The 26,764-nt window shown below is 57.8% G+C and overlaps 1 long non-coding RNA gene across 1 annotated transcript; it reads right to left on the reverse strand.

Annotated features, from left to right (window-relative positions):
- Window positions 1–1,105: 1,105 nt before the first annotated feature.
- LOC122698547 lies at window positions 1,106–3,646 on the reverse strand. The gene is made up of 3 exons (XR_006342361.1): window positions 3,026–3,646; window positions 2,897–2,950; window positions 1,106–1,605 (listed from the first exon to the last, which is right to left on the reverse strand). It is a non-coding gene; the product is annotated as an uncharacterized LOC122698547 (long non-coding RNA).
- Between the last annotated feature and the right edge of the window lie 23,118 nt (window positions 3,647–26,764).

Raw genomic sequence — 26,764 nt, forward strand, 5'->3', positions numbered from 1 at the left:
TATTGTGAGCCAGACATGCGTGTTCACGCATGCGCGAATCTGAGCGCGCGCTTGCTGCGTTTGCAGTCACGGTGGCGCCCCGCCCATCTCGGGTTAGGCGCACAGAGCCGCTCTCCACAGGTACACGGGTGTTTGCTTTAGTTTCCTTTGTATTTCTCTGTATTTTTAAGCAGTCCCAAATGTTAGCATCCACCCACAGGCTCCCTCCCTGGTCACCACCCACTGAGGGAGGCAGGCACAGTCTGGAAAGTATACACTGTAACAAGGACCACAACAGCGGGAACCCCCGGGAGAGAGCAGACAAGTTCTGCTGAGCAGTCAGGGAGGGCTTCGCAGAGGAGGCATGTTCCGAACTGGACTCAAAGATGAGGCGGCTGCTCTGGGCGGACTGGGGGTCTCCCCTGCGGATCACTCCTCCCTGCCGCGTCCCCTTCACACAGGCTCTGCTTTGCTGTCACCGCCTCCAATTCTCACGTCTCTGTGCTCCTGGGCCCGGTCCACGTACCTCCCTCGTGCCTCAGTTTTCTGACCGAAACAACAGCACAGAAGCAAATCCAACAAACAGCTAATAAAACAGTCTATCTGGGTGCAACTGGAAGCAATGGAAGCACTGCTTTCCATTCCAATGGAAGCATTTCATTTGGCCCAGTCTTTTTCTAGAAGTTTCTGAGTCACCTAAACCTAAGAACAGAAAGGGATCTTGAAATTAAACTGGTTCCTCATCTCACGCTGGGAGGTATGACCCCTAACTAAGCCCCCTTTGGGGGTCACCTGGTCTCAGCCTGAATGCCTACCTGCACCCACAGGTGAGCATACAATCCTGCCTGGACACCCTCACACCTGGTGAAATGCCCCCTCCCCACCAGCCGTCAGATCCCAGACAGCCTCCATGTCTTCTGCCAGGCTCTCTGTGCCTCCCGCCCCTGCCCAGAACTGGGGACACGGTACCTGGGGACACAGTGGCCTGGGGACCCGCCGGCCCCACAGTCTGGGGAGGGGTGAGCTCTGCCTCCTTGCTCACTGTGTGGTCTTAGCGAAGTTCATTAACTTCTCTGAGCCTCAGTTTCTCAGGTGGGAGGGAGGGTGCGGGAAGAGTTACAGTGTGTAAACTGCTCTGCAGATGCTATTTATTATGATTAAACCATTTGAGAGCAATTATAGAGCAACCATCAAGGATTATAGAACAATACAGGGGAAATTGCCCACATATGTGCTAGGGAGCCCCCCCAGGAAGAACACTTGGAATGAGTCCGCGGTGGCTGTCTTTGGGTGGTATCTCGATGCCCTGTGTTCCCTGTACAAGATAAAACGCGTCTAATCCTCAGAGTCAGCCTGAGGGACGGCAAGCCCCGCACGACCATGGGGAACAGCTGGCTCAAAGGGGTGATCATCCAGCTCGTGGACAATCGGCTGGCCCCGGAATTCAGGTCTCTGGCCATGAAATGTGGATGCTCTCCAATCAGCAGCTGCAGGAGGAAGGTTTTCAAGCTGGAGAGATTTGACAAGATGTGAGTCACAAGTGTTGACGAAGAGAAGTCGCTTCTGTGTGGGGAGGGCATCCACTCATTCATTCAGCAGCACTGGCCTCTCAACACCTGGCTCCTGCTGAGTAAATGAAAGTGCAGAGGGTGGTCATCGAGGGGACGTGTGTGGGCTCCTAAGGGCTTCTGTGGCAGAGACCAAGGTTGTGCCTTCCCCACCCACCTTAGTTCTAAGAAGGAGGGGGGCCCTGGCCTGAGGGCCCCTGGCAGGAACTGGCCCCAGGCAGCTAGCTACCAGGAACCTCCTATGCATAGACAGAGCTTCTGTTTTTCATCAAGACCAGTTAAGTGTATCCCAGGGCTTCGGTTGAGGGGGGTCAGGAAGGCACAGAAGGAGGAGGGAAAAGGATGAGGGGGCCTCCCTCGGGTTACTCAAGGTACACAGGGGACAAAGGGAGCAGGAGACAGAGCCTGGCGGGGCAGGCCAGGTTGGCGGAAGCCGGGCGCGGATCCAAGGCCACCAGGCCTGCATGTGGGAGGGGCTGGTGGATGGAGGCAAGCGGCACGGAGCCAGCGGGGAGCAGCCCGATGAATAGGATGACAGGGGCAGATGGACGGGCAGCCTGGGCTGCTCTGGGTACCAGCCCTGCGCCCCGGCCTCCAGTCAGGCTGCTGGGCTGGGGGCAGGGATGCTGCTGGCCTCTGGCAGGGGTGAGGCTGTGTTCAATGAATCACTGGCCGGTGCCAGGAGCCTGCAGGCCTCAGCGCTCACTCCCTGAGGACCAGCTAATTCACTTGGAGTGAGGCCGGCCGCTAATGACGAGAGCAGCCTCCTGGGCCCTGCCGAGCCCCACGCACGGCTGACCACTGAGCAAGGGGCCAGGCCAGGGGCGAGGGCAGGAGCGCCCACCTCTGCCACAGGCTTGGCCAGGGCTCCCCACCTGCCTGCACGAAGGCAGCAATGCCCCTGAGGGCGGGTGGACCCTCTCCCTGGGCGAGCCTGAGTCTGGGGGTGGAGAGGAAGCACAGACACCCCCTCCCGAGCCACAGAGAGCCTAATTATGGTGGACAACTGGGAAGGGGGTGGGGAGGAGTGGACAGCGAGAGCCAGCCGAGCCCCCCGCTCCTGAACAAGGAGGAAGAACCGGGTTATGAGCCCAGCCCCACATCCCGGAGAAACCAACCACTTGAAAAACATGGCCTGGCATCTTGCCAGGCTCTTCCCTGACACGTGCAGTCTGCTGATGGCACAGGTGCAGCGTCCCCAGGCTGCCCCATCCTGGGCAGGTCCCAGGGTTTAGTGAGCATGTACTGTGGGGCTCTCTACTGGGGTCCAAACTCTGTCCAGGGGCTCAGTCAGGAAAGGGGTCAGCACACAGGAATCACCACAAGGACAGAAGCCAGCTTCCACTCACTGTGCGCCGGGCCCCACGCCAGGTATCCACCGACTTGTGTATCCTCACATCCACCTGCAAGGTAGGGAGTGTCAGGGAAGCCCATTTTACAGATGGGAAAACTGAAGCTCAGAAGGGTCATGCACTCACCCAAGGCCCTGAACTTAGCAGCAGCAGAGGCAGGTCTTGAATGACTCCAGTGTGTATAATCTCTGCCTAGCACAGCTCCAGGACTCCAGGTTTCAGGGTGAGAGGAGAGGGAGGCCCCCAGGCTTCTGTTCTTTAGGAATCAAAGTCCTCACTGGAAGCTCCTTGGGGCCAGAAGAGCTGGACACTGGCAGAAGGAGAGGACGGAAGGCTTGCCTTTGGGATTCTTGCTCCCTTTTCAATGTTCTGGGTGGCCCCCTCCCAGGGGAGAACACTTAACAAACTTTCAGGGAGATGAGGGGGCAGGGGCAGGGGGCAGGGCTGCAGGCCTGTGAGGCGGTGGGCTTGCGGAGGCCCGGGGGTCGCATGGTCCTGCCTGGACCGGTAGTGGGCGATGATGAGCTGGCTCTCCCTCCTAGTGGTCGTGGCGGTCCGTGTGCCGGGACTCGGTCATCTCCGGGACCAAGACGAGCGCGCAGGATCGGCGCCTGGAGAACACTGTAGCTGGGTGCTTCCCCGGTGCGGCGGCCTCTTTCCGGGTGGGGGAACAAAGGGGACTTAGCTTGGGAGGGCGGACGGTGGGTGGCACCCGCGCGCGCTCCCTCCCGCCAGGGCTGGGCCTGGACGGAAGGGGCCTCGGGCGCCCCCTGCCGGCCTGGGGGCTCTAGGAGGAAGGCGGTGGCAGCTGGGGGACCTAGATTAGCAGTCCCTCCGCCCGCGCTGAGGCCTGGCAGGGTTGTGCACTGGTGGGTCCTTGTGTGTGCAAGTATGTTCTGTGTGTGCAAGTGTACCTATGTGTCTCTGAGGGTGGGTCTTATGTGAGTGGGTCTTGGGTGCATGTGTCTGCAGATGTGCCTGTGGGTGCATGTGTGTCTGTGTGTCTGTGAGCGTGCATGTGTAGATGTGTGCACATCTGACTGTGTAGAAATGTGTCAGTGTGTGTGCACACGTGTGTTTGTGTGTGCAGGTGTGTTCAAGTGCCTGTGTCTGTGTGGGTGCCTCTCAGCACACATGTGTCTCCCTGGGCTCAGGGGCAGGTGAATGGGGCCTGGCTTGCTCTGAAGCAGTTGCCTGTTCTGAAAGCACCCTGGCCAGGTGGTCCCTGGAGTGGACAGCTCACGTGGGCATCGGCAGAAGGCTGCGGTGGGCAGAGTTGGCCACTGGCCGCTCTAATGTTTATTTGCTGCCTACGAGAGGAAAGAGAGGAAGAACCCTTTTGTCCTAAGCAGTTCTGCATGAGAGCAGTTACAATCTAGCATGATAATTAAGATGATAAGGACACTGGAGGTGCCTGCAAAATGCAGGGAGAGCCTGGGAGGGCCTCAACTGGCCTGGAGAAATCCTAGAAGGCTCTGTGGGGGAGGCAAGCTGAGCTGAGGCTTGAGGGGTAGGGAAACCCTGAAAACAGGCAGGCAAGGTGGGTGGGGAGCCCAGTGGGCTCTGGGCAGAAAATCAGAGAGGGAGTGGGGGCGTGCCAGGTGAGTGGAAGCTGTGGTTGGGGGTGGAGAGCAAAGCCTGAGAGGTGGGCCAGCCACAGGTGCCCTGATTCTGCCTGGTACTGGAGGGTCACTGAGGAAGTCTAGGCAGGGTTGAGACCATCCATTATGAGGGCAGAGGGGGGGGCCCTCTGCCTCCTGCCAACACCTGGGAGAGAAGGTCCAGGGTGTTTCCTTCTGGGCTGTGTGGGCCCTGAGTCAGATGCCCCACCTGCCTGCCACATGGAAGCCTCTCAGGGAGAGGATGCCTGGGGTTCCCTCACTGACCCCAGATGCTCAGACATGGGCCCTGGAGCCCGAGGATCATCCTTCTTCCCCTGCCAGCCCAGTGATGCCCACGCTGCCCCAGCTGCAGCAGCCTCTGGACGCCTCTTTTGCCATCAATGCCTCCTCTGTGGCCTGGGTCTGGGAGGGTGGGCCGGGTGAGACTTTGAGCCCCAGCCAGCCTGGTCCCTTCTCGGGGTGGCACTGGGCTGGCCTTCTCAGCACTGGGCTTGGGGTCTTAAGCGGGCCTTCTCCATCCTAAGGGTGCAACCCCTGGACACGAACTCATTCAGGTTTGGCAAAATGGGCGCCTGAGCACACACTGGGGATGGGAGAGCTTCCTCTCTGCACTCTGACAGCCTTCAAGGTCCAGCCCCACTCACCATCTGGACCATTGTGGGGTGCTGGCTTCCTGACCCTGCCCCGCTTTTTCCCTGTGGCACCCAGGCTTCTGCGGGCCACCGCGGCAGCAACCCTGTTCTTGCCCAGGTCAAGCTTGGGCTCAGGGACACATCCTGCACTTCTGAGCCCCACCCCCCAGCCCATCAACCTTCTCCGTGTGCGCCCACCGCCCCCCACCCCCAGGAGGGGAAGTGAGCCCCCGTGTGCTGCTCTGACCTCGCAGAGGCCACCTGTGACTCAGGAGCCCGAGCCCCATTCAAGCCACTCCTCCTCCCACCAGTGACAACAGTTCACCTTCAGGAGCACTCCCGTGTGCCTTCCATCTCCAACCCTCCTGATTAACCTGCCAGGGAGGCCTCATAGCACCCACAGATTACAGCTGAAGGAGGTGAGCCCCAGAGAGGCTCAGGATGTGGACTGGGAGCCAGGCCTTCGTGACCTCAGGACCCCCGGTGATATCCCTACACCAGGACCACGACTCCTCTGCGCCCAGATCCACCTGGCCGCCACCTCTCGCTGGACTGTGGCCAAGGTCTCCCCACAGCCCTGTCTGTCTCACTGCTTCTTCCTCAGCATCTTCTGTCGTTCTGTACCACGGACCTCAGGACAAACACGCCTTGGCACTCAAGCCTCCTGCTCAGCGTCTCCTATGCCCCTCCCAGTCCCACTGCCTAGCCTTTGCCCAGCTCTCCCAGCTCCCTGGACTGCCCTCCTTCTCTCCCACGGCACCCAGTCCCCCTCCAGGCTTGAGAGAAGGAGAGTCAATGGCTGAGAAGGAGCCCCGAGGGTCAGTCCTCTCTCCAGCGGTGTCTGGCCGGCCGGGGGCTCAGGTTCCACAAGGGGGAGGTTTCCCCGAGGCTGCCCCCTGCAGAGTGTGGCCCTCTGCTCCTTAGCGTCTGGCCTGCAGAAGCCCAAAGCCCCAGGAGGTGCAGTGTGCTGGATCCTGGCTCTCGGTCTTGGAGCCAACCGTCTTCTGGAGCAGGTGTTAACAGGGAGCTTGGGCATGGGGTGGGGGTGGAGGAGGGGAGGGCATGGGAGCTGCCCTCCCCGCCTGGTGCTGCCTCTCCCAGCCCCTGGGAGCCTGTTGCTAGGCTGGCACACGCTCCTTCACAGGCTCAGCCTGTCAGCTGCACCCACAGCCCCCATGGCAGGAGCCGGGTATGGGAGAGGGGAGCTCTTTGCCCCGGGGAGATGCTGAAGGGCCCGCCAGACTCTGGGGGCTCAGGAGATGGGCACAGATGGAGCAGGAATCTTCTGTGACCCTCCCAGCAGGCGTGACTGGAGTGGAGGTCCCACTCCTGACACCCAGGGTCCCAGCTGGTCTTCCTCAGGCCTTGTTTATCTGCCCCCTGTCTGATGGGCGACCCAGGGACCCTCTGGCATGACTGGGGGCCGGGGGCCGGAGTGGGGGCAGCTGACGGGAGCCTTCCGGCCTTCCCCCTCAGCCCTGGTCTGTCGCTCTGCCCCTGTGGGAGGCCTGGGGGTCAGCAGATTCGTCCCGGCCTCCCATCTGGGAGCCTCGTCTCCTCTCCAAGCTCTGGGCCCTCCGAGCTCCACTCAGGTCCTCCGTTCTGGCCGGGAGCTCGGAGGCAGGGAGTCTTGGCCGGCTCTGAGTCCTCGGGCACCCTTGGGCCCCCCTAGGTCCCAGCCCTTCCAGTGGGCTTCCCCAGGACTGCTCTCAGGACGTGTGTGGCCCGAGGGGGAGGATTTGAGCCTTGGGCTGGGGGGCCAGATCCGCCCCCCCACGGCCACAGTCCTGGGGGCAGATGTACAGCTGGGTGCGAGCAGGGAGGGCCCAGGCTTGGGGGCGGCGGAGGGAGGGGCACGGTGATCCTGGGCAGACTCTTCAGCTGGCAGAGGCTCCTGCCAAGACAGTTCCTGCCCCACCCCCGCCCCTCCACTCATTATCAACTTGGGGTTTGTGTGCAAACAGCAGCTGGTCTCTTTTGTCAGCTTCCCCTCCTCTCCTCCCCCTGCGCCCCTTCCCTCCTCGCCCAGGCCTCCCAACTGGCTCTTTCAGCCTAGGCCCTGCCCCGCCCCCAGGTGATTTCACCTGGGATGGGGGGCAGCCCCTGCCCATTCTTGGCCCTGAGTCCTGTGTTCTCCTCTGGCCCTTCAAAGAGATGGTATTAAACCCATCTGGGACATGAGAGCCAGAGAGGGTGACTCACAAAGCCAAAGTCACAAAGCAGGCAAGTGCAGAGCCATAACCCAGACCCAGGCGTGCCTGAGTGCAGAACCTGTTTGCTAAGCTGGTTCTACTTCACAGTCTTCACTGTTCCTCTGACCGCCCCGTGCCTGGCATCACTCTTCTGCGGAAGCCCTGGGAAGGTGGACCCACTCCTAGGCTCCTCGCGGTGTCAAGGGCTATCGACTGAAGTACTCATGTGCCTGTGGCTGAGACGGGAAGGCAGGCAGGCCTGGGTGGCAGGGCCCTTCCAGTTACACCCAGGAGTTGGACCTGGATGCTGAGACCAGGGGGAGGAGGAATCTCGTAAGCAGTGGGCCCTGCAGAACTGGGGAGGCAGAGAGCAAGAGGCCAATTAGAAGAGATGGTAAAAAGGACAAGAGTATGGGCCAAGGAAGACACCGGCCCTGGGAGAGTGGGACAGCCAGACCTGGGAGCCAAAGACATGGTCAGAGTGGATGGTGAGCAAGCAGGTGGGGGTGGGGATGACACCTGGGTCACACCTGGGCAGTGGTGAAGATGTGAGTCCTTTACAGGCATAGGAGCAGGTGTGGCTGGATGAAGACCTTGAGTTTACCACAACCTGGGTTTGAGGTGCTGAGTGATGTCCAGGTGGAGGTCTCCAGGGGACCCAGGAGACAAGTCCAGGCTGGGCAGGTGGAGGTCTGGGAGTGCATGAGCTCATGGAGGAAATAAGGGGAGAAGGGGACTGAGGATGGAGTCCTGAGCAGAAGGCCCGGAGGTCTTGCGGGGGGACTGAAAGGAGGGGACGAAGAGCAAGAGGAACATCCACTGGATTCGGGAACTTGGAAGAGGCAGGGACTCTGGGAGGGCAAGCCAGGGCAGTCTGTGTGGGTGATCAGGTACTCACTCTTTTCTTTGCAGATTTTAGCTTTTTTAATCCCTTCAGCAGGCCTGGGATAACAAGCCTCCGTTTCAGGTGGAACCAAGAATAGGTCTGAAGGTCTGTGTGACCCCCCCAAGTATTTGGGATGAGGACTTGGTGCTGCCAAGTCTAAGGCCCTTGGCGGTTGATGCGGATCCCAGACTAGAGGGGACCACGTGATGGTGATGGGTGAGTGATGGGGACACGGGGAGGGAGGAATCTGCCACCCTCACAGGCGTCACAGAGAATGTGACCCCCAGGGCAGGTCTGGAGGGAAGACTCCTTGTTCATCAGGTGCAGGTATCCCAGGTGGCTCAGTGGCAAAGAATCCGCCTGCCAGTGCAGGAGACGCGGGTTTGATCCCTGGTCCAGGAAGAACCCCTGGAGAAGGGAACGGCAACCCACTCCAGTATTCTTCACCTGGGAAATCCCATGGACAGAGGGGCCTGGCGGGCTACAGACCACGGGGTCACAAAGAGTCCCACACAACTTAGCAACTAAACAACAACAATCTGAAAGGCAGCAGACAAGGAAGCAGCCTGAGCAAAGGCAAGGAAGCGTCAGAGAGCGAGGAAAACCGCGGCCCAGGAAGGAAAGGTGGGGCCTCAGCTGGACCACTGCCCAGTCCTGGTGCTCACTCGGAGCCCCCCGCCCATGGTCAAAGTCCAGCCTCTCGGAAGAGCTCTCCTGGGGCTTTGGCCAGGCCATCTAGGGTCATGCGAGTGGGTAAGGCCTGTGCTGGTGGCCGGACCCGGAGTGTCCCTGGGGCAGGCAGGGCGGACCCGGCACACACGCGCGTGCACACACCGCGTACACGGGCACGTGCCTGCTGCTGGGTCCGCGCAGGCCGGAAGTCTCAAGGCCAGAGGCCGGGGCCGGGAGCCGGGCCGCCGGGGCCGCCGGGGCGAGCGGGAACAAAGGACGCGGCGGGGCGGGGGCGGCCGGGCCGGGCCGCGATTGGCTGCTGTCCGCTGGGGGAGGCCGGGTCGGGCGGTGATTGGCCGCGGCCTCAGAGGGCCCCTTGCGGCCGAAACCCGAGCCCCAAACCGTGGCCCTGGACCGCCCGCACCCCGCCATCTGCGCCGGGGGCGGGGCGCAGGCGAGGGTCGGGTTCCTGCCCACCCCCCAGGCTGGTCCTCCGAAGAGTCTCGCAATGTGTGCGCCCAACCCCACCCCCACCCCACCCAGCGCCCAGCTGGGCGCGGGGTCCCCGGGGACCCAGGCAGGGCAGGGCGGTCTGGGCCAACGCCCCGCGGGGACTCCCAGAGGGCCGGGTCGCCCAAGTGGAAAAGGGCTAGGGCCCAGGAAGCTGTCCCTTCCGAGAGGCTGGCCGGCGCCTGTGTTTGCACTGGGAGAGAAGTCAGAGGACACTCTCGAGAGGACGGGCTAGGGATAAAACGAGTTGAGGCTGCGAACTGCAGGATGGCTCAGAGGAGGGGTGTTTGGATGACCTGAGACCCAAGTACCCAAGCCGAGAGGCTCGGGAAGTCGCTGGGACTGACGGTGGCGCCAGAAAGCCAGACAGGGTCCTGGCAGGGCTCGCAGTACGGGACGGAGTTAATTGAGCTCACTGCCAGCCAGTCCACCGCTAGGTGCTTAAGGGTTTGGGATGAAGGGCCTTCTCCACTCCAGCCCTCTTTCCCAGCTGCCTGGGAGGTGAGAGAGAAGGGGTGGAGCGAGGTACCCGGGCCACCAATCACAGCCTCTGCGCCTCTTTGAATCTGGCCTGGCGGGCTCAGGCCGCCCGGCACCAGGTGTGCTGGCGCCCTCTTTGTCCCCGCTCGCCGGCCCAGGCGTGTCTTACTCCACCCCCCACCCACTGGGAGATTCTGCGGGCCACCCAGCTGGTTCCCCTATCTGGGACTGACACTGGACCCTGCTTCTGCCGAGGACCCTGGCGACTCCAAACCAGGAGTCACCCATTCCTTCTCAGCTCTGCACACAGTCGGTGGTGGCTCAGAGAGTAAAGAATCCTCCTGCAAAGCAGGAAACCTGGGTTGGGAAGATCCCCCGGAGAAGGAAATGGCTACCCACTCCACTACTTTTGCCTAGAGAATTCCATGGACAGAGGAGCCTGGCGGCCTATAGTCTGTGGGGTCGCAAAGAATCGGACACAACTGAGCAACTCACACACACTCCCATCCCTTCTCAGCGCCACACATGCTCACAAGCTACAGGGCACAGCTGCCTCCACCTCCCTAAGATGGCCACCAAGAGTCCAATAGTTCTGGGAGTGGAGGGGGTAAAAGCCCATGATTTGCAGCAAAAGTCTTGGCAGAGGGACCCAGGGCAGGCCCCTTACTTCCAAGGTGGCGCCCTCAGTTGTGAAACCTAGATAAGGGCCTAACTCCAGGTTGCGGTGAGGATTAAATGAGAGCTTGTAGAGGAGCAGGCTTTGTGAGGCTGAAGCCTCAACATTGAGGAGGGGAGGGGGATGTTTTCTCACTGTCCGAATGCTGCAGACGGTTGGTGGGATGCCTGCATTCTGCCCTGTGGGCAAGAGCCAGGGTGCTAGGTAGGATGGGAGAGACCGGTGCAGTGCCAGCCATGGAACCCAGAGCCCCATAGTCCCTTGCTGTCACACCATCCCCAGGCTCTCTAGAAAACATGGGGCAGAGGGATCTGGGGCTGCTTTTCTTTTGTCTTCAGCCCTAAGTGTATGGAGCCCTCTCCTAGGTGACAGTCAGAAGGCAGGTGGGAGCCCCACACGCCCCTACCCTCTCCCCACTCTGCTTCCCCACCCACTGCTTTCTGCCCCCTCCTTCCTCCAACTCTGGCTTGAAATCGGGCACCAAGATCTCCAGGCTGCTTCCCTCACATCTTTCAAATCTGTCTTCTCTCCACCCTCTACTGCCCTCCTGGTCCTAGGTGGGACCTTGGTCTCACCCGACCAGTCCCCCTCTCACCAGGCTTGCCCACCCTACAGCCAGCATGAGACTCAAATTAGGTCTCATCTCATCCCTACTAAAATTCTCTCTCCCCAGGAGGCCCTGATTGGATCTACCAGGAAATTCTAGTAACTGAGTAAGCGCACACTCTGGGACCAGCCTGCTTAGGATTGCCTCCTTGTGACCTGGGCCTTGTTTTCCCCATCTGTAAAATGGATACGATGGTAACAGCTGGGCAGTGTTCCAAGTGCTTTGCACATAATCATATTGATCCATTTACTCTATACAACAACTTTATTCAGTAAGTGCTAGCTTTACTGCACCCACAATAAAAGTTGAATAATGGAGTACCTATTTCATACAGTTATGGATTAAATGAATTAATGCATATAAAAATTTCGAAGAGCTTGAAACACTGCTGGTGCTCAGTACAATCAATCTAGCTGTTATCTTTGACCCAGCCTCTCTTGCCAACACCTTCCCCATCTAACTTCCAGTCCTGCCTTTTCGCTTGCCCTGTCCATCCACTCCCCACCGACCCACGCCCCAACCTTTCTTCTCTGGGTCCTATCATCTGGTACAGAATGAGTGCTTAAGACTATTTAAGAATGAATGAAAAAGGTTTTGGAAGGAGGCTAGGCTGAAAAGGATTAGTCAGTGCTCGTGCGCCCCCTGGTGGTCATTCTGGGCATTCACGCCTTGGCCCATCCTTTAAAACAAATAAGAAGGCAGAAAGCAGTCTCAAAACCTGGGAGGCCATGACTGAGGACAGACTGCGACCTAGGGGGTTGATCCCAGGGCTTAGGCACAAATTTACACGTGGTTCCAGAGATTCACAGCCCCTAGCCAGCTTGACCTTTTTTCCCCCTTGTCTGAGGGCTCTGTGTGTGTGTGTGTGTGTGTGTCTGTACACTTGTCAGTGTGAGCTGCACTATGTGCCCAAGAGGCCAAGAGTTCAGCGGTGTCTGCAGAGAACCGATGATGGCAGAGGTTCTGTCTTCAGAAGATATATGTGAGAGCGGGGCGTGTGTGACCAAGCCTGTGTTCATGTGTGTGTCCCCTGCTTGCATGTGGCTGTCACCAAAGCCTGTGCGGGTTTAGAACGCTAGGCCTCAGTTGGCACTGAGCCGAGGGGAGACTGCAGCCAGTCGCTGGAACTTTCTGGACCTTAGTGTCCTGCATGGTGTCAACGGGTCTATGTTCTAGAAGGACCAATACCCAAGCTCCAAGCTGTCTTGCACACAAGCAGCTACTGGGTCACCCTGGGCCTATGTGTATACCTGGGCAGGAAGCTGGCTTAACTCTCCCTTTCTCTCATATTTGTGTATTCACCATGCTGGTATAACTGGCCTGTCATAGTGCCACTTACTTCTGGCGAGCACCTGCTGTGTGTGCTCCTGGTGCAGGAAGGAGCTGAATACCCTGACTCATGAGCATACTCATACCTCTCCTAGTTATTTTGACAGGTCGTCTTCCTGTGCATAGGCCAGCTTGCATAAGAGCAAGGAATTTGGAGTCAGACATGTTTGAGTTCAAACTCAGGCTTCCCCTAGCTGGGTGATTTTAAACAAGGGATTTAAATTCACTGAGCCTCAGTTTCCTCATCTGCTACATTTGGATAATAATAACAACCATTTCCTATGTTGTTGTGAGAAGTAAAGAGATGAAGGATAGAAGGCCTGCAACATGGTGAAAGGCACACCAAAGGCGCATGATAAATGGTGATGATTACTGGTTCCAGTGTGCTTTTGGCTTCTAGCTGGGCTTCCTGTCCCTGTGTCCTGTGACCCATGATACAAAGCAGGGTGTAAGGCCAGGCCCTGCAGACAGTCCTTCACCCGTGTTTGGAATGGCTGTCAGCAATTGCCCACAGCCTAGCTAAGGGTAGTTTACACCTGGACCACACACAGTTCACAGCAGTGAACACACATCCAGGTGACCTGATTTTCCAAACCTCAAACTGGAACACCTGGTCTGACCAGGCAGATGTATTTATCAGGCTAAAGGGGCAAGATATCTGAAGGGAGTCCTTGCACACGCCCCAGCTTCAGGCCTTGGCACATTTGGCCACCTGGGGGAGCCCTGTGTCCCCTCTGGTCAGAAGGAGTGGAGGGGGTTATTTGTGAAGAGGGAAGGGGTGCCAGCTGCTTTGGGGGCCGAGGAAAGTCCACGAACAGAGGAGGGAGCTAGGTGCCCTAGGAAGCGTCTCTTCCAGGAGCCAGGCCAGGCGGTTAACCTATCTACTGCCAGCCTCCACCCCTTAGGCTCCGGGTTCATGGTGGGCGAGGCTGGGGGGATTTGACCTCCTTGGGAGCAGTGCCAGCTGAGGGGAGAACAAGGTATCCTGGATCATGGCCACTCCTAAAATGACTCAAGAACGAGTGACACATGGAGTATGCGAGCACGGGTGTGACTTCTCAGATGGCAGGGAGCCCCAGGTCCGCCAGACTGCCTGACCTGACAGCCCTGGGAAGGCCTCAGTGAACCTTCGCCTGCTTATCTGGCCAGTGGCTGTCCCTGAAGCCCAGCTCCAGGCTCCGGCAGGCAGAGCTCAGAGCTCTGTCTAAGCCGCAGCCGCCCTGGGCTGGCCCATGACGGAGGGAAGACCAGTGCTTCCAGACCCTCACGGGACCTGGCGGGTCACCTCTGTGTTGTCCTCCCCACTTGACAGCTGAGGAGACCGGGGCACAGAGGAAAAAGGAACTGTCCAAGGCCGCCCAGCTGGTAGGCCGGGAAGCCTCTTGGTACCCCGGGTGTCTGATGTCAGTGCCCAGGTCCCTGCCCGCCCCCAACCTTCTGCCGCTCTTGGGGGAGAACTCTGACCCAGGCAGACAGAGGGACATGTCTGGGGAGGACAGGAAGGACTGGGGGAGAAGAAGGAAGAGGACCACGGCAAGGGGGACACAGCGCTGCGGAGACCCGCCTCTGAACCGCCCTGGGCTAAGGAATGAGGAAGGCAGGAGGAAGTGGAGGCAGGTGTGGACATCTCTTTCTGGAGGGTGGCTGTGGGGGAAGGAAGGGTGGGCTCTTCCCACCAAGGGACAGGTGGGCTCGGGGCACTCCCACGAACAGGGGAGGGACTTGGCGGCTTCGGTATTGAGGGGAGGAGGCCGCCATTGAGGATCCATGTGGAGTCAGGTGCCCAGCGGGGTGGGGCAGGGAAGGGAGCCAGCACAGTAGCAGGGTCACCTCTGCTTCCTCATTGGGGACAGGGCTTCCAGCTGCTGGCAGGTGACAGAAGCAGGAAGGGGGGTGCCCTCTGGCGAGCGGCTCTCTTTTCTCTGGGACCTGGAGGGTGGGGGTAGGGGAGGGAGCACGGCTTCCCAGCTGGGGGCGGTCAGAGGCCAGAGCCCTGAGGGGACAGGGCCCCGAGACCCGCCCCGAGACCCGCCCTCCCACCTGTAACCGTCCCCTATGCCTTCCTTTTCCCCCTGAGGCCCTCACTCAGCTCTTCAGGGGGACTCCAAAACCTCCAAAGAACTGAGAGGCTCATCTATTTGGGTGGAAAAGAAGAGTTTCAGTAAAATGGGGACCTCCAGGGCCCGAAAGTGAAAGTGAAGTCCCTCAGTCGGGTCCGTGGACTGTAGCCTACCAGTCTCCTCTGTCCATGGGGTTCTCCAGGCAAGAATACTGGAGTGGATTGCCATTTCCTTCTCCAGTCCAAGGCCTGAAGGGGCTTTGAAAAGGCCAGGTGGTCTAGGTTCAAGGTTGTCTGAGGTGCCCTCTACTAGGCAGGGGAAGGAAGGAGGTGGGGGTGGACCCCCTACCTTCCCGTGGGGACTAACCGTCTTTTTCTGGCCTCATTCCTGCCCCTCCACACAAATTCCCAGGGGCTTGCTCTGTGCAGAGGTCTTGAAACCCATTTCTTCCTCAGTGCACTCAGCACCCATCCGTTAACCCTGGGAGCCTGTTCCCAGAGGAGGGCGGGCGGCCTGGGGGACCCTGTGTGCTGGTGCTTGGAAGGCCCTCCCTGTAGCCGGTTCTGCTCCCCACAGCCCGCAGCCTGGGGAGCAGATGGCCCGGTCTCTCCCTCCCAGATAGCTCTACCCTGAATCCCAGGGGGCTCTTTGGCTCCTCCTTGTGGCCTACCCAGTCCTCTCCTCCCACTGTGGGAAGCAACGAGCTGAAAAGAGACAACATCTGGGTCTCCCCAGGGCCCCGGTGGCCCAGCTGCCTGACTGGCTGGCAGCCTTAGCAACCACCCCCTTTCCCAGTGCCGGTGTCACAGAACAATCCCCCTCCCCTGGTCTCATGTGAAAGCCTCGCATCCTTGGAGGCAGGGGTCCTGAGCCTGGCGCCAGAGAGACCCCTGCCCAGAGCCACAATTGTCCCTGTTAATAGTAGGTGACCAGCCAGCTCCTCAAAGATCTTTGCCATATGAGTCCCCAGACTCAGAGGGCCAACTCAGCCCCAGGCTGAAAGACATTCTTCTCTGAACCGGAGGGAGGGGGGACAGATGCCACCCACAGTGTGTGGGATGACACAGGACACAAATGACTGCAGATGGGGCAGAATGCTGTGTGTCTCATTGGGCTGGGCACCGAGGGTCCTGGGCTTAGGTAGTGGAGAGATGATCAATGCCATCATGAGCCCAGGTGCCCAGCCCACTTCCCTCTGCGAGGACACCCAGGGGCCAGGTCACAGGCACTCTCGGAGGCATCTGGGTCTCCCTGGGTCTTGTCAGAAGTGAAGGAACAAACACTGATTTACATACTGGGCTCCCATTTGCATTTCACCCAGGCTCTGGCCTTGACCTTCTCCACCTGGCTCCTTCCCAATTGGGCAAGGTTCACATGGCCCACTTTCTGAGAATCACAACAATTACATACTGGCCAACAGAGCTGAGATCCAGGGACTGACGGCCAGTGAGCAGCGTGACCTTCCTGAGGTCATCCAGCCAGTTAGGGTCAGGGCTGGACCTTGACCCTGGCCCTGAAAACCCATCCAGGAATCTCCCCCAGCACCTGCCACCCAGCCGCCTGCGTTAGATGGACCACAACAGGTTTCAGGGGCTCTTTCAGGCTCTCTCAGGCCTGAGGCAGGACGGGAGCTCTGGGCAGAGCCCACCTGCAAATCCACACCACTCTTAGCAGCCAGGGAGGGAGACACTTGCCTGCACTGGGAGTCAACAGTGCAGAGAGGCTGACGGGAGCGTGTCAGTGTCAAGCATCCAGTATATCGTAGCTGGGTGGAGGGTGGGGGAAGTAAGGAGGGGTCTGGGTGAGCCCTGGCTCTCCCGGGCATGTCTGGGCCCCCCCGCTGAGCCCCGTGGTGTAAGGACTGAGCAGGTGTCCTCCTGGAGGTGAGCCAGCTGCCCCAGTGCCCACCCTCTGCCCTCTGCTGGGACAGGAGTTGGATTCTGCTGGTGGAGAGGGGCCTCTCCCAAGCCTTCCTTCCTTTCTCAGACTTTTCCTTTCGGTTGCCCTGCACTGACCTTGTGGGTTTCTGGGGCTTCCTCTCTGTCACAAGGATCCTGCAGTGGGTGTCAGCAGGAGCAGTGATCCCGCCCTGCCCTCCCCTTCTGCCCTTGCGCCCCTCCCCCGCTGCCCGCCCCCCCCTCCTCAGGCCAGGCTGGCTCAAGCCCCGCCCACTGCCCCATGAGCTCCTCCCACTGCACCCTCAGGCACTTGCTGACCTGGGGTGCACCCTCCCTGACTGACAGCCATTCTAGAGGGTGGACACTCAAGTGGCATAAAGCCCCTTCTGGGGAGAAAAACCCCTCTGTATAGAGCCCCCCTCATCCTTCCTTCTGGGACCTTGTAGACCTTTACCCACCTTCCACCTAGAAGTTCAGGCCAGGCCTGGTCCCAGGCTGACTCCAGTCCACCCGCAGCCGCCTCGGGGGCAGAGCCTCCTCTCATCACCCTTCATCAGATCCACAAACTGGGGGCAGGGCGCGGGATTCTGACCTGGTCCCAAACTGCAGAGGGGGCAGGAAGGAGCAGGTGTCCAAGGTGGGGACACTGACCAAGGATTGCTCTCCACCTCCTAGCTATCCAGGAGTCAGACAACAAACACATATGTACCCCGAGCTGTGTGTTCACAGCTACCCTGCACCTGCTCAGCTTTGGGTGAGGGCAGAGCTGAGCCACAGCGTCCGGAAGCCCTGGGGCCCCAAGGGGCTCCCACCAACGGTGATCAGGGACCTGCTGAATACCCGAACACGGGTCTTCGCTTGGGGTCTCAGGGAGAGCCCCAAAGTGTGCTGAGCCAAAGTCACACCTTGGCATCTTCTTTGCCCAAGCCAGAGTCTTGGCCCCATGAACAGGTCTTTGGGTTCAGTTGCTCAGTTGTGTCAGACTCTTCGCGACCCTCTGGACTGTAGCCCGCCAGGTTCCTCTGTCCATGGGATACTTCAGGCAAGAATACTGGAGTGGGTTGCCATGATCTCCTCCAGAGGATCTTCCTGACCCAGGGATTGAACCCGCTCTCTTGAGTCTCCTGCTTTGCAGGTGAATTTACCACTGAGCCACCAGGGAAGCCCGTGAGCAGGTCCTACCCAGGAGCATTTGGGCTGCCAGTCCCCAGCCCAGCCTCCTGAGATGCCAACTGGAACCACAGGCCCTTCCCAGGGCACAGCACCATTGCCACATGCAACACGGAGCCCTCTCTGTTGAAATTGTAAAAGTTACAGCAGTGCCATACAAGGGACCAATCTCGGGCTCAGACAGATGCAACCACAGCAGGATGTTAACAATAAGGCCTGGCAGGGTCAGGCCTCGTGGATGATAGCATAGAGCACACAGTGAGAGAGACAAGCCCCACTCCACTTCTGTGCCGCTCACTGCAGGGGCCTTTGCTGAGAAGAAATGCTGACACCCCGAGGCAGCAGTGGGGTGGGAAGGATGAAGAATGTTCTGGAAACCAAGTTTCATATGGGATGGGGAGTGGGGGAAATCTGGTGTGGTTTAGCACAGAGTGGAGGGCTCCAAGTAGCTCTTGGGCAAACATTCAATATGGTTTCATCATTCATTCTGACCACACGTCCACTGAACACCCCTGTGCTCCAGCGCTGTGGGCAGCAGCAGGACTCACAGGGACCCACCCCACCCTCACAGGACACACAGTCAGACAGACAACAACCATGACGACGGACGTAAAAGAAGGCAGATTTCAACTCTGTTGTATAAGACAGAACACACTGAAAGAGTGAGCTCCCTGCCGCTGAAAGCAATCTAGGAATTCAGAGGCGATTTCTGCTCCAGGTATTATAGTTGGAGTGAATGAGGAGCCTACTAAAGTCCCTTCTAATCTGAGACTTGGCCTTTTCATCCGCAGACGGATAACTGAGTGTCTCATGCTTTTGAGTATCCATTTCCCTGTCTCCCTTCTTCAGATTCCTTAGGGATCTTTCCCCAGTGTGAAAGGAGGAGAATCTCAAAACTGGACAGTCTACCACTGAGGCACTGTTTCAGTCCACTGGGAAAGGAGGGCCATTGCCATTTTACTAACAGGATTAGGGTTGGTTTTTTAAAAAAACTTTCTGGCCTTGATTTCTGGCATGCAAGATCTCAGTTCCCGGACCAGCGATGGAATCAGTGCCCCCTGCAGTGGAAGCTGTGTGGAGTCTTAACTGTTGGGCCACCAGGAAGTGCTAGCATTCTTTACTTCAGCTCCAGAAACCTCCTGTCCCACAGTTCAGTTCAGTCGCGTCCCCATGACACAACTCTTTGAGACCCCCATGAACCACAGCACGCCGGGCCTCCCTGTCCATCACCAACTCCCAGAGTCCACTGAAACCCATATCCATCGAGTCAGTGATGCCATCCAACCATCTCATCCTCTGTCGTCCCCTTCTCCTCCTGCCCAAAATCTCTCCCAGCATCAGGGTCTTTTCAAATGAGTCAGTTCTTCTCATCAGGTGACCAAAGTATTGGAGTTTCAGCTTCAACATCAGTCCCTCCAATGAACACCCAGGACTGATCTCCTTTAGGATGGACTGGTTGGATCTCCTTGCAGTCCAAGGGACTCTCAAGAGTCTTCTCCAACACCACAGTTCAAAAGCATCAATTCTTCGGCGCTCAGCCTTCTTTATAGTCCAACTCTCACATCCATACATGACCACTGGAAAAACCATAGCCTTGACTAGACAGATCTTAGTTGACAAAATAATGTCTCTGCTTTTTAATATGCTGTCTAGGTTGGTCATAACTTTCCTTTCAAGGAGCAAGCGTCTTTTAATTCCATGGCTGCAATCACCATCTGCAGTGATTTTGGAGCCCAGAAAAACAAAGTCAGCCACTGTTTCCACTGTTTCCCCATCTATTTGCCATGAAGTGATGGGACCGGATGCCATGATCTTAGTTTTCTGAATGTTGAGCTTTAAGCCAACTTTTTCACTCTCCTCTGTCCCATAGAAGAGTGTTCCTCTAACTGGGTGGCCAGAACCCTGCCTGGTCCCACTGCACCAGGATAGGGATGAAGGTGATGCTCCCTGTGTTTGGGAGTTAACAGCCATGGCTGGGGCAGGCCGCTTGGCCATGAGTGCCCTGAGACTCAGGAACAGACCTAAGGGAGCCAGGGATCAGGGGCTGCAGGAGGAGGGACGGGAGTCACAGGAAGGAGGAAGCAGGGGGCAGATGGAGAGACTTTCTTTTCTCTCAGTCCGCTGAGGGAGGGGGGCGCTGCACCAAAGGCCTCCCTGACTGGATGGGGATTATCTCAGCCACTAGCCTCCAAATAGGGTCCTTGAAATCAGACCTACTAGAGAGTCACTGAGGTGAGCGCCCCACTAATAGCCCTATTTAAAAATTATCCCACGGGGAAACTGCCCTGTCAGATATCAAAGTCTACTCAGTATTGGAGAAGTGAGGTAATGACCCAAGAATCCAGGGTAGTTCAGGGAAGTCAGAGCAGACACCCCAGAACCAGGCCGAGGGGAGGGGGGCAGTGGTCAGAGCCAAGGATGCACTAATCAGGTTCTGGGAAGCTGGGGTGCCTGTCTAAGTCACTGTCCCTGCGTCCCCCAGGGTGGGGACCCCAGAGTCCTGGCCTTGCAGTGGGAAGGCTGCGCTTTCTCCATGTTTTTGATGTCAAAGCCCTCCTGGAGCCCGAAGCCCGCCAGGAACGGATGGAGCCGCATTTCCTGGGATGCAGCTCCTTCACGTCCCACCCCAGGGCTGTCCCTCCCATGAGTCACCCTGTTATCCCCTCCCGGCCAAATATAGCTCCCAAGGCAGAGGAGGGTGCTGCGCTCTGCGCTTTGGGCAGACGGGCCAGGGAGGGGCCCAGGCACCCCACCCTTCTGCACCCAGGCCCCAGGTCTCGGCCTGAACCTCAGCCCTCGGGGACACCTTCCCACCAACGCGGGGCAAGTCGGGGGGTGTGGGGAAGAGAGGGTCCCGCCGAGACGCAGGGACCGCTTCCTCCTAGGGGGATGTGGGACGCGCTCCACAGGACAAAGGACAGGGCAGGGGGCCTTTCCTTTGTCTAGCCCTGGGGATGAAGCCGAGATCCCGACGAGCCGCGATCACCCGGGGCGGGTCTAGCTCCCCCTCCCACCACCACCCCGGGCGTCGCCCCGGCCCTCGGAGCCACCACATAAGGAAATGTTTGTGCCTGGGCGGCGCGGCCTCTGGGCAGCGGCTCGACTAAGCTCCCTCCCCCCTCTCCGCCCCGGCCGCCTCCGGACCCGCCGGGCTGGGGCGGCCTGACCCCGAGGAACCGCCCAGAGCGGGGCGGGGGGGACCCGCCCAGCCCCGGACTGGCCTCGGCGGAGGGCGGGGAAGTGGGCGGGCAGGGACAGTGATCGGTGGTCTCTGGGCCGGGCTGCCCGAGGGGGACACCCGGCCGGCGAGGGGGAGAAGGCCTCCGGAAGCCTCTTCCTGCGCCCCCGACCCCAGCCCACTGCTGGAGCCCCGAGGCTGCCCTGGGTTGGGGGGCAGGGAGGACCTGGCTTCGCCCCCTCAGAGGCGCCACACCCTGGAGTCTCCCAACAGGAACCGCCGGGGGGCAGCGCGGAGGAAGGGTCTCCCTGGAAAAACTCCACACACACCACCCCCCCCCGCCCCCAACAAGTTGTCCGTCCCCAAGAGCCCAGAGCTATGGCTTTTCTTTCTGTGGGCTGTGACTGAGGCACCCTGACTCCCAGCCACAGCGTAAAGAGGAAACATTTTATAACCTGTCTGCTGGCTCACAAGGTCAGGCTCACATGGTCTGCGTCCCCTTCTGGAGTTTTCCATTAAATTATTTACACAGAAGCAGCCCACAGACCTCTGCAGGAAGTCGGCAGACACAAGGTGGCATTTATTCTTCTGCACAGTCTCATTTTTCTGAGGGATCCCTCCTTTCTTAGAAGTGACCCTCTGGAGGTAAGAAGCTGCCTAAGGGTGGAGCCTTCTAGGTCCTTGTGGTTTATTTTTAGGAGCTAGAGAATCCCGCGCTCCCCACCCCACCCCCAGGTATTTCCTGGGGCACAGACTTCCATGCCCACCACAGAATTCAGAGGGGGCAGCTCTGGCCCCTGCTCTGCTTGGGAACTGGGGTGTCGGAGAGCCCACCTCTAGAGCTCATATTCCAGGAAAAGGCCATTGAGGGAGGGTGACATCACCCAGACCCTTGGGCCTTTGGGAAATGTGAGGAATGTAGAGCAGTGATCCAGTACAACTGGCCCCTTCAGCAGGAGAGGCATGGAGATAACCTCTCCTACTTCCAGGTTAGACAAAGTTTATTTAGATCAGCTCTCGGGAGGCTCCAGCCTGCAGCCCTGCTGGTGAGTTAAAACGGTGGAAAAACCTGCCCCAAGCCTGAGGGACATAAGATCCCCAGCCCTGGGAGGCAGGGCTGCCCAGAAGCTGGCTCATAAGAGGGCTCAGCAGAATCGCCCCCACCCCTCAGGCCAGCCGAGGTGTCCTCCCTGTCCACAGCCCTATGTCTGAGGAGGATCCCTCCTGGTTCTTTCTATAAAAGTGGCCAGTGCTTCTCAGCATGGGTGAGTTCCTGCCATCCCCAATTGGATGAACTGTGGACCATGCCCAGGCCAGGGACAGCTGTGAAAAGTATGGGGGAGAGGGAGGCTGTGCTTAACAAGATCACTACCCTGCAGGGGAGTGGAGGGCACGTGCCTGTCCAGTCCCCAACCCCAAAGACCCCTACAGTATTAATTCAAGATGAAGGGGGGTACCTCAGAGCGCTGTAACAACACACTGCATGGACTTCCAGCATGAACACATCAAGTATGAAGCAGCTGTGTCTGCTCTTGGACCCTGGGACCCTGCAGTTTGGGTCTCTAAGCTCCTGGATATAGGAACTGTTTGGTTGCTGTAACCCTAGCCCTAACACAGGCCCAATATACAGCATGTGCTCAGAAAGTATGTTTTGGGTAACAGGAAAAATAAAATAAAATCCTTCATTTTAGAGCGCAAACATCTGGGTCTCACTAAAAAGGCTATCCTGTGAGATGGCCCTTTCTTCCTCATGAGATTCAAGGGGGTGGGTGTTTCACGTTGTAGAAGGCTTCTCAATGGGAATGTCAGTGGTATGTTAGAGGAGAGGTGGACTTTTATGCCCTTAAAATATACCTGGTCATACTGAGCACAACAGAACATCCCATAAATTTATGAAAGATAGGGCAATGTGGTGGTTCTCCGATGGAAGGGAAAGAAGGTCCAGGCAAGACAACTTCGGAGTCACTTCATTTCAAAGGCTAGCATCCCATGTTCATCAACAGTTACTCTGTGCCTGGACTGCTCTCTTGCAAGCCAGATCTCCCTCCATCCACACTGACCCAGACCCCTGCCCAAAGCCCAGCTGTAAAAGGCAGTGCTGGAGCCTGAGTTTGTGCCTCTCTTCTGGGGAGAAAACTGCTTGCAACACAGAAGAGCCAGAAGCAGGGGGTGTAAACCAGAGCCACCATGGTCCTTCCGTCCTGCTTTCCCTCCTTTCCTGGGGAGGTCACTTCCCTGCTGAGCTGGGTCTCCCCAGGTCTTTTGCCTCCTGGGCCCCACAAACAGCCCTCTTTCCCCATACACCCTTCTCTCCATCACCTGCCCCTTTTCAGTCCCTTGTGTTCTCAAATGTGAATCTGATAGTATTTCCTGTTGAAATGCCTCTCAGATCAAAGTTTTCAGGCTTGAGCCCAAACTTGGGGCTTGACCCCTGATATTTCCTTCAGCTAAGGCCTGACCAGCTAAACTGGCCTTGGTTCTTGGCTTCCTCTCTGAAGCCTTTTTTAATTTTTTGGGCCAGGGGCCTGCAAAGCTGCATCAGGTTGCCTTTAACTGCCCACTTCTCTGTCAGTTTCCCTCACTAGCCCTGTCTTTGTAACCAGGTGCCCACAGTGCAAAGTCAGGTCCACGGCAGGAGGCCAATAAAGGAGACCTTAATAACAGAGAAAAGGTTAAGAATAGCATACAAGGTGGGGGCAGGGGGACTTGCCTGGCCCCTGCTCAGGGAACTAAGGCTCCACGACTCTCTGCAACCCTAAGGACTGTACCCCACCAGGTTCCTCCGTCCATGGGATGCTCCAGGCAAGAATATTGGAGTGGGTTGCTATTTCCTTCTCCAGGGGGATCTTCCCAACCCAAGGATCCAACCGGTGTCTCTTTTGTCTCCTGCACTGACAGGCGGGTTCTTTGGCACTAGCGCCACCTGGGAAGCTGCAAGTCCCATGGTGTGACCAAATTAAAAAAAAAAAAAGCAAACGGTAGCAGATGGGTGGTTATGATTTGCACATAAACTCTGCAAGAGGGAAAAAGAACCCAAGATCGTTTCCGCGGTGCTGCAATTGCACTCCTGGGTCTGCGAACATCCTGGGTCACGAAAACAGGGTGGTGCATACCCCAGATTCAGTAGGGCACGCGTCTATACACATACCGGGTTAGTGCAAACACGAGTTCGCGCACACCCAGGCCTGTATAAGCAGCCAGAGAGTGCAAACGCCAAGTGTGCATATACTCAGGTCGAGTACATTAGAACGCGTGGAAACCCACGGGTTCGTGCACGCCCGAGGCCGCAAACACGAAACTGGGAATCCTATGGCCACAAAGCTCCCAAGGTTGAGCATACTTCGGAAGAATGCACATTCCCGGTGGTGCACACACGAGGCCGTGCGTGGCACTGAAGCCAGCTCGCGGGCCCATCCATAGGAAGTGGAAGCGCTCACTTCCCTCCCTACTCGGGCACAGCTGCAGTCTCTGAGCGCCATCTTCGCCCAGCGGGCAGCGGAAGGACCTGCAGGCCGCGCAGCCCTTGCGCCCGGGCCTTTGTTGTCCTGGTTTCCGGGCATCCATCACGCGGTGGCCGCGAGCGCCGGAGCACGAAATGGCGGCCGCGGCGGGGGCGAGGCGAGGGCGGGGCGTCCGGGAGCAGCAGCCATTCCCGATTCCCGCCTGGGCGCGCCGCCCGCCCTCTGGCGCAGGCGCACGGCGCGGCGCGCGTTCCCGCGTTCCCCCCGACGCGCGCCAGGACACAAAGGGCTGGACGTAAAGCACGGAGAGCGGCAGCGCCCGGAGCGGCCGGCGGGCTGGAGCGGCCTGGAGCGGACTGCCGGGCCGGAGCCGGACTCACCGGAACCGCGCGCTGGGGCGCCGGGTGGGGCGTGGTGCGGCCCTCCTGCCCCTCCCCTCGGCCTCCCTCAACGGCCGTAACGGCCTGGCGGGCCGAGGTTGGCGCGCAGGGCGCAGGCGCTGCGCTCGCGGTCGCCGTGCGGCCGACCGAGGGCCTCCATTTTCCCTCGCGCTCCCTAATGGCGCGAGCTGGGCACCTTTTCCTCAGAGCAGAGCGAGGGCTCGCCTCCAGGGACGCCCGAGGCCTTCTCCACGAATTCTTTCTTCCGTCCGTGCATTTTAGCGCGGAAGCGGGACGAAGTAGCTCTTTAGAAAGTTTTTCGGACGTGATTCCCATAGTTTTTCATAAAAGGAAAGCAGACCGCTCCGCAAAGTACTATATAGTTTGCAGCTTGCTGCTTGAAATTAGGAATGTGGTTTTGGGGGAAGGGTGAAGACACGGACGAACAAAAAGTAACTTTTTTTCAATTAAAGAGAGGTCTTTAAAAACAAAAATTAAAAAAAAAATTTTTCATCATACAAATAATGCATATTCTTGGTAGAGTATTTCGAAAGAAATAAATGGCATGCCACTGACTACTTCCAATGCCGGGTCCTGTTTTAAGTGCTTTAATTTTCATCACCAGATACAGATGGAAAAACCGAAGCACAGAGGTTAAGTACACAAATGTACTTCAAGTTCAGGAAAGCAGGAAAAGTAGTAAACCCAACTTTCCAGGTAAACTGCTCTTGAATCAACTGGCGTGGTTCCCGCCAATGTTTTTCTGTGCCTTAAGAAGTTTGGTTCATGTTATACACACAGCCTGTGGCATTATTTGATTAAGTGGGAGAGCTGTGGGTGGGCAAATGGGAAAGGAGCTAGGAGGGGCTTGGGAAGTTCCCTGTTCCTCCGGTTGCTCGCTCTCTGTGGGGCCTCTTGGTCTTGTGCAGTTCGGAGACTGCACTGGGTAATGTCTGAGGAGCACCCCAGCTCTAGAATGTTGCCATCTCATGGTCCAGAAGAATTCTTGCCACTCGTGATCATTTCTGGGGGTTGGGAGGAAAAGCCTCCATAGTCCTCCCTCCTTTCTCTTCTTGCTGTAGCACATTTTCAGCTCATAAATGCCTTACTTGAGTTTCCCAAGCTCCTTTGATTCTATGAGGAATGAAATTTTGCAGATCAGAATAGGGTCAGTTCAAGAGGAGGGAAGGAATGATTTCTCATTTACAGGCTTCCCACGTGGCTCAGTGGTAAAGAACCCACCTGCCAATGCAGGAGAGGCAGGTTTGATCCCTGGGTTGGGACGATTCCTTGGAGAAGGAAATGGCAACCCACTCCAGTATTCTTGCCTGGGAAATACCATGGGCAGAACAACCTGGGGGGCCATAGTCTGTGGGGTCGCAGAGTCAGACGTGACTGAACAACTGAGCACAGCTGGGATTTAGGGTTGTAAGTCTTGCCCAAGTTCATAAACTAATCCACAGTGGAGCAGAGATGCTTCATCCAGCTGGAGGCATCTGCTTTGCAACCTCAGTCACCAAGTCTGCGGCTTCCATCCGATCTATAATTATGTCCATGCTTATTTGTCTAAACTTTAGCAAGGTGGGAATGCCAACACCCAGCATTACCGATAAATGGTAGCTGCGTCTCTTGCTTAGTGAAAGATTGTCTATTTTTAACAGTTGAGCGGAAAGAAGCTAGCTTTTCTCGCTTAAGAAAGTAGCAGGATCAACTCGCTGGGTTGCCTTTGAGAAAACAGTACTGTAGCTCCCTGCAGATCACAGCTGTGTACCTAGTTCCTCCCCAAACAACATCCAAGATTGCTCAAACTTCTAGTCAAGGAAAGAGAAGCTTTAAAATTCATTTGAGAAACAAGTCAAGTGCTTGATGCATCAGGCATGTGCGTTATCTAGAGTAAAATACAGAAGTTCTCTGTGAAGTGGAACCAGGTAAGGTCTGACTCTCAGCTTTGAAAGGGCCTGGAGAATGGGGCTCAAGATGAATTGAGACCCCCAGGGAAGGACCTCTGTCTACTTAAAGCAACAGGGGTCCCTGAAAGCCACAGTGCTCTCTCTCTCTGCGACTGGGTCCTGAGGTCTCTGTTTCTAAGTGCCTTCTCTGTTTGTGTGCTGG

The sequence above is a fragment of the Cervus elaphus genome, chromosome 8 (assembly GCF_910594005.1).
Source record: "Cervus elaphus chromosome 8, mCerEla1.1, whole genome shotgun sequence".
Classification (NCBI taxonomy): Eukaryota; Metazoa; Chordata; class Mammalia; order Artiodactyla; family Cervidae; genus Cervus; species Cervus elaphus.